Raw genomic sequence first — 8540 nt, forward strand, 5'->3', positions numbered from 1 at the left:
GTTGTAAAAAATTGTGAAATATACATATGCATGTATGTGTCTGAATTACAGATCAAAAATTATAAGCAACAAAAGGCAACTTGCGCGGTTGTTCGTACTGATGCAGGAGAGTGAAGACATAGGCAAAGGAATTTCCGGAAAGAGTAGGGTAGGAAGCTCCGCTTCTATTGGAAAAGATACATATACAATATTTCTTGTGCATATAACTCCGGCTACGCCATCCACAGTGTTTTTGCGCAGAGCCAACATCAAAAGTTTATACAAAAAAACTGCATAATTTATTAATTGACTAGTGCTCGGAAATTTGAAATCTTTATTTTAAATTAAAGTTGAATTCTTTCAATACACTTGTTATGTTAAAGTTTTTAAACTCGGGTCACGCGTTTGGACACAAAAACCCAACATCATTGTACAAAAAACTTAACCGTACCGTATTTCTTAAACTTCCATAAAGTTTATTAATGAGGAAAACAGCTTTTCCTGCAAATCATGTAAAGCCTAAAAACTGTGAAGCATCGGGAACGCAACTTCTATTCATAAAACTCACACATGTACATACACCTTCCAAGTCCAAGGGATCCGACGAATCTCGCAATTCCCTCCTTGCTTTAGCTAACTCTACTAATCTATTAGCTTCGGCATCATCTTCTTCATCACTAAACCATATTTCAACTGTATCCATTTTTTTAATTTTATAATAAAAGCAATTATTTTAAAAATGATGTAAATAAAACACTCAAGAAACAAATGTAAACAAACAAACAGCTGTTTACAATTCTATCGACCATTCACAATAGTACAAATTTTTATCGATCAAGTTACACAATAGCAAAATAAAAGATGATCGACTCGATCGACAAATTTCTATTCTACTGCCAGTCGACACTCGCAATAGGGGCCCAATTCTCGATCCGTGAATGTTTCAGCTGACTGGAGAGACGCGCGTTAGAAGATAAAGCTCTTACTTTTTTAGACTCGAATCCCAATTATCCTATGCCCTACATGTAAAGTCTTCCCCCATGGCTCTTACCAACTCTTTCGCGGTTGAACCCCTCCAAATAGAACCCTTCCTGGGCCTGCCGTTAGTTGAGCTTTCAGATAATGATTAAACGATTTAGCTGATTTGCTACAACACGACCAACTGGTAACACAGTGCAGAACTACGTTGAAAAGCCTTTTACCGAAATTGAACCGCAAATTGGCTTGTTCAGTTCAGGTTTTTTGGAATGGAAGCTAATTTCACGGTAAGGCGCTCATTGCGTGGCCGCGGCCTTATAGGTTAACCAGGGGCATTTAAAAACTTTAAATATAAAGAAGACGGCGAATGACTGAATAAACATTCGATATTTGATGACGAGAACGCCGGTCGCGTTTTAATAACCACTTAGTCTTCTGAATATTTCAGCTGCATATAAGATATTTAACTGCCATAATACACATTTTTTGAGAACAAATAAATAAAATTATAGTTTAAAAAACTAAAACCTCGCTATTAAAATTTCCATTCGTACTGTCATCAGTAGACTGCGGATTTTTATGCAAAATACGAAGCCTAGAATTATGTTACACATAACTAAGTTAGTGTATAAACTTCTATACAATTTGTTTATTAATTAGTTATGTGGTACATATTGGTAGGCTCCGTATTTTGCATACAAATCCGCAGTCTAGTCATCAGGTATGTAAGTTGAGAATAGAAATCGCTGCATATTTTAGGCGCATCAATATTACAAAGTTACATCCCGATCTAATAAAAGGGAGGTAAAAAAGGACAACGGGTTGTAGCCTTCCATAGTTCCTAGAATAGGCCTGTACCTACAAATTTTTGGACCAAAAATAATACCTTAAACTAATTTCAAACGCGTGCACTGCATAACTAAATCGCCGCCTCTAGCAAACATTAATTTAATTATTAAAAAGTAAAAAAGGAAACACCCTTCAATAAAGTATTTTTCAACCCTATTGACCTGGCGCTTGGTCCAATTAAAAATGCCGACACTGCAAATATACTATCTATGTTAATCCATCGCCCTAAATAAGCACCAGCAACATCATTAAAATTTTTCAAGGTGAGATTTTAAACGGCGAAACATGTACAAACGCTAATTTTTGGGATCAATTACAGCAAAAACAAAGCGCTAGATAAATATGTATGAGGTGCATATACATACATATATATGTATGTATTTAAATTTTAACCACTCGCACCAAAAAACCGCAATGACCAGTAAGCAAATAATAACGGCAGAAGGCAAAAGCAAGAACTTCTTAGTAGTAAGATAAAGGCATATAAAGAATGATTACACTGTGGAACACAAAAAAAACCTAGAGTGCGCACATGTCAGGTTTGATAGCTGAGTATAGCGGCCAAATTTTTTTCTTACAATTTTTAAAATTCGTCGTTTTTTGGATTACATTTGCTTCGTATGCTATCTTCAACAAATATAGGCTAAAAGGGATGGATTTTCAAAATTCGGAGAAAAAAAATTGGCCGCTATACTGTGTTTCTTGGATCCTGAAAACTTGTTTTCTCGAGAACACGAATTGATCTAGTAAATCTGAGTATGAAGCATTGTTCGTATGGCCGATAGCTATCAAACCTGATATATGAGCAATCTAGGTTTTTGTTTGTGTTCCACAGTGTTATAAATGGATTTTTAATTGCGCAGTTGCTAGCATATTTACAGGCGCCAACGCGTACACCCGACTATTCAGCTGGAACGGGAGTGTCGTTACATACATATCTATATATACATGTAAGTAAGTATATATGTATGTATGTAGATCAGGGTGGTCCTTAAATGTATGAAGCAAATTTCTACGTCAGGTTTCCTAAGCTTCATTTATGCTACTATAGTCGAGGATATCATATATAAATTTTGGCCCCGATTTAAGTCATTAAAGGCGCGTGGCACAGTGGTCAAAGTTCAGATTACGCTATGAAGACGTCTTAACCGACTCCAAACAGGACCAAAATTTATATGTGATATGTTCGACTATAGTACTATCGATTTTCAGTATTTAATGAAAAAAAAATTAAATTTGTTTGAGTTCCTGTAGAGGAATCTGAACTTTGCCCCTGTGCGACACGCCTTAACCGTCTCCAATTGGGACCAAAATTTATATGTGACATCTATGACCGTAGTATTACCGGCTGAGTGGATGAGATTGAAAAAAATCGTTCATTTGATTTTTTAAGGACCACCCTAATGTAGATACATGTGTGCAAGCAGCCCTAAACCGAAAGCTGTGGGCAGGCAAGTTATTAGTCACATTTCTCTCGGCCCGCTATACAGAAAATTAGTGGAAGCGACCGATTATTAGAAAAGGAAAATCATGTATTTCTGCCTAATGAAAATTTCAACATGAAAATTCCGTTGTTTGTTTTGGACGACAGTGAATCCGAGGAGATTTTATGTGGTATTTACACAAAAGCTCATTGTCGACTTAAGCAGCAGACTGCATACATATTAACAAGCCTATTATGAATGTAGGTTTGCAAGATGCTCGGTCACGTTGCCATTAAAATGAAATTAGAGCGTAAAATGCGAAAATATCTACGTATATATATACTTTTGGTTTGGTAATTAAGTTTTAAATTAAAGCATAACTCGAATAGTCGAAATTAAAGTATGGAAGCAGCTGTTGTGCTAGTAATTCACACTGCATACGATGTGGTGGCACCAGGAAGTGGGTTTAAATACACTGCAAAAATTTGAGGAGCAGGTGGTATATGTACTGAGACATACACACTTTTTAATTATGTGCAAAAGGACCAGGGGGTCTACTCTGTGCGATTCGAAACTCAATGCGATTCGAAAGCCGAAACGGACTAATACAAATTCATAGTGGCAAGTATTAGAATCCGAACAATTTGCTTTTCAAATCGCCATACAGAGTAGACCCCCAGGTTGCATACTATTAAATTGTTAAGCTGACCTGCAGTGGGATTCTAAAAATCTCAAAATGAGTAACATATGTGCCTAAAAATATGGAACGCCAAAGCCGAATGGTTTCAATATAAAATCGTAAGTACTATGTACATTGTATGTTTGCCTGGAGGCGATGTATGCTTTTTGGCACAAGCGTTATTCATTTAGATTCTAGAATCCCACTTCTACTACGTCAAATGTAAAAAATGCATACATACATATACATATGTGTTGTAACACCACTTCTTTGATTCGGTTGCCAAATGTTAGTATTAGGAAAGGGAATTTCCAGAAAATACATTTTTTATAATGAATTTTATTATTTACATGTAAAAAGCATATTCAATTAAATAAGTTAATAATCTCTATTCTGATTATCGTTAGTCGTTCTCTTCGACAGTCGTTCGTTCAATTATCACCCCTATTGCGAGTGTCGACTAGTAGTAGATAAACGACTATTATTCGACACTCGCAATAGGGGTGTATGTCGTCAAGAAAAATATTAACGGCAAACTTCAACTTTTTTTCAATACCTTTTAATTTCGAGAGGATAATAGGACTATTAATTTGTAGTGGATTGCCATTGGTTGCGACACAACGCCAATGAATATCTCAATTTTCGCGAACGACTGCCGTTCCGAAAATCGGAATAAGGGTGAATAGTAAACAAAAAAAATTATAAAAAATCGGGCTATAAATACGGGTTCCTTAAATATTTGGACGCCTGCGACACCTACGGGCTAATTATGATTATTATTTTTTTTTTTAAGTTATTCTTTTTCATGTAGGCAATATACAGTATCGGTCATATCAATAGCACCTCATTTCAAAGTGATATTTTTTTGCAACTTATGTTTATTTTTTTATTTCTAAGATTCTTCATTTAAAATACTGTTCGTTCCCGTAAAAAAGCCATATAAACACAAGTTTAAAACTTCGTGGAAAACTACAAAAAAAAATTAACAAATTTTCACACAAATTTCAAACTTTTTTCTCAGAAGTGATGAAATATTTTTGTGTAAGGAGCTTTGTAGCCCATTCAATTCTAAGTCGATAAAGTTCAAGTTTCAAGTAACTAAGAATTACCGTTGATTTTTTTAATTTTTTTGTCGCATTTGCCTCCACACAGCTTATTTTTATATGGAAGAAAATCGCAACTCCTTCGCCAAAAAGAAATTCTAAAACATCAACGATAATTTTTAACCGACTTCCAAAAAAGGAGGAGGTTATCAGCTCGTCGGAATATATATTTTATTTTTTATGTATGTTACCGCGTAACTTTGGACCACGTCAACCGATGTTGATAATTCTGCATCGGAAAGATAGCGTCTTAAAGGTGGTCCCATACTTATCTGGTTTAGATCCGATCATTGGATCATAATGTATATATATATATATTTTTTTTAAAGCCGGCTTTTTTTTCTAAAAATTACTTGTTAGCATTGTATTTATACCATAACAATCACCCGGCAAGCTTCGCTGTGCCTTAAATGTATTTTTGTGTTGTGACTCTCTCCCAAAACTCTTATGGCCTGATTTATAAAATCTATTTAAAGAACTTCATGAAGTAAGGTTTTCCAAACAAAATTCCGATCAACTAAGCATTGTTTATTTTTTTTTTGAGTGTGGGTTAGGGATGTTAATTTTTCAGCTTTTTCCAATCCCGGGATTTTCGGGACGTCGTTATCACAATCCCGGGATTTAGATATTCATTACTTTTCAACAACTTAAATTGAAAAAATTAAGAAGTTCTCCTACCATAAAATAAATAATAAATAAATGGGTTTGAAACCTACTTTTTATTTAAAGTGGCGTTTTTATTTTTCTTCTCTAACCGCAGGATTTCAAAGATATGATTAATTCCAAAAATTATTTAAAAAATTCAATGTGGGTACCAAATGCAAGATGAAATTTCTTTAAAACATAAAAAAATTAAAATTTTTTAGATTCACAAGGACGAATAAGTAATTTTTTAAGCTGATAAACTTAGAAGGATGAAATTCGAGGATATTATCGAGTTTATATAAGTCCTTAACATATAACTTTTTCAATAACAACTATTGCGAAATTTCAAGGATAAGATTTTAAAAGGACATTTTAATTACTTACCAGTCCTTCTGCACCGAAAATTTAAGCCCGTTTAAATTCTACAGGATTTCTTCTTTATTTTGATACCCATACGTCTTCTCTGAGAACATTTCTCTGAATTGATTAAACCATTTTTGGATTTCTGACGTCAGAGCGAAAACCGAAAAACTCTATTTTACTATATTTGGCCCATGGTTTCGCGAATATATTGATATTTACATATGTTTAAAATGTACTCGCGCGGTGTTATATGTAAAATGAGCTAGACATTTATAAAAAAAATATGAATTAATAAATAAAAAAAGAAATGTAGCCAATACTGGCAAAAAAAGGGGTTTCTATTATTGCCATCAGTACAAATTACAAAGATTATTTGCCAAGAATCTTGTGCAGAATACGAAACTGCTTTCAGGCTCTTCAAAGATGATGTTTTTTCTTATTTTTGTAAAATCTTTTCCAGAATATCACTTTTTTAAAAATAAATTAAAGGATTAAATAAGTTTAGAAACTTTTAGAAAAAAGTATACTAACCTATGTATAAGCATTGTACTGATTTTTAACATTAAATGCATGATTTTTAAACATTTGCCTATCTTTTTGAATCTTATTTATTACATAAGCTAATGTTGACATTTTTTCCACCTTCTACATGACATTTTTTATGGTTTCATGTCATGGTTTTTCTTGGCAGGCAGGCTTTTTGTTTAATCTTTCTTAGGCAACAATTTCCTATATACATATGTATGCCATTTGGACACTTTTGGGGAAATAAAAAATCCTTTTTCACCTAAAAGTGAGATTCAGAAAATATTTCACATTTTTTGTTTTTTTTTTCGAAGTGTCTTATTTCACGATGCACGATACGATTCACATATAAATAAGGAAATAAAAATGTGACATTCAGGAAATTTCGGTGGACAATATCTTATTCACTCAAGGTAAAATAAAAATGTAAAAAATATAAAGTATGTATTTCCTGGGACTCACCCGTTCTTTTGGCCAAATTAAAAGGCAATTGAGAAGCGTAGAAATGCGTGACCTCATCAGTACGTGCATACTAAAGGACGTATGTACATATGTACACATGTATAAAACTTTACAAGACACAATATATTTATGAACACAAGCATACATATATAAATATATACACACACATACATACATATGATCGATGGCCCTCGGATGAACAACAGCACAACTCAAAACTAAAAAAAAGAAACAACTAATAAACAGTGGTACATGCCTCTAATACTTGTCTAATCTGTATCTAATCTTTACTAAAAATGTCAGCAAGCAGTCATAAAGATTTAGCACATGTGCCACTGCCATGAATTGGATCACCTTTGTTAATATGTATATGGTTCGTAGTTGGGCTTTTAAGGCTGGAAAACAAATCTGGCAACACTATTCTGTAGTTGCTCTTTTTTTGGTTTTTACTTGTATTGTTATTGCAAAGGACCATCCATTTGTAGTTATGTACATAATACATTGTACATACATATGTATTAACATACGTTCATATGCACTCAAAAATATTTAAGCATTTTTCACTTTTCACCAATCATGCTTTCGCCTTTTTCTTTGCTCATGCGCCGCCATATTACCAAACTTCGCTGGCGGCGCATCGGCCTTATAACTTTTTATTTAATATGCTTACACTTCATCACAAATAATTATATTTATTCAAAACGCAACTTAATTACACTGTAAACACACAACAAAACATATTTTTGCATTTAAATACTTAATTTAAATCACAATTTAATAAAACTTTTCACTAGAACCGAAGCGCAGAAAAACGAGCAGCAAACACTAGCGAAAGTTGAAACACGACTGAGGATACGGAATTGCAGATACCGAAACACAGGGAGGAAGGAAATCAAATTTTAAATTATAATACATTTTCAATATAGTTGTGACACAAACCTCATAAAAAAGAAATTAAATGAATTGTCTAATTTGTCGACATGCATGTACTACCAAAAGTATTTCACATGACTCACCCTTTGATTTCATCAAAATTTATTTAGGCACGTAAACGTATCCCCAAAGAACGTAAATGTATAAGAAGCGACAACTCGTTACTTTGAAAATGTGCCGGGACGATTTTGACCGTATCTGAAAGGTTGAGATGAGGAGTTCGTCTCCCTTTTGACTCTGTCCTCGGCAGATTTTTGATTTTCGCCTCGAATGCGGAATATGCCAGCAAAACAGAAGAAAAGCGGCAAATGTGTGTGAATTTCTGTGGTTATTTGCACAAGTGGTTGAAAATATGCAATTTAATTTAGAAAATATATAAATTATGGTGTGAAATATAGAATATTCAGTGCTTGTGTAAAATACGGAGGTGCTTGTATGTGAAAGTGTCTATATTAATAATAAAAAGGTGTTTGTGAGTGCAAAGTGTTCATCAACAAGTGTCGATTGTCGGTGTATGTGGATAAAAGTGATCATTATTTTAAACAAGATCAGCGTACTTTTATATAAAAATGCATTAGTTTAATAAGAAATCTATGCATT

The sequence above is a fragment of the Rhagoletis pomonella genome, unplaced genomic scaffold (genome assembly GCF_013731165.1).
Source record: "Rhagoletis pomonella isolate Grant_MI unplaced genomic scaffold, Rhpom_1.0 Rhpom_scaffold_00002, whole genome shotgun sequence".
Lineage (NCBI taxonomy): Eukaryota > Metazoa > Arthropoda > Insecta > Diptera > Tephritidae > Rhagoletis > Rhagoletis pomonella.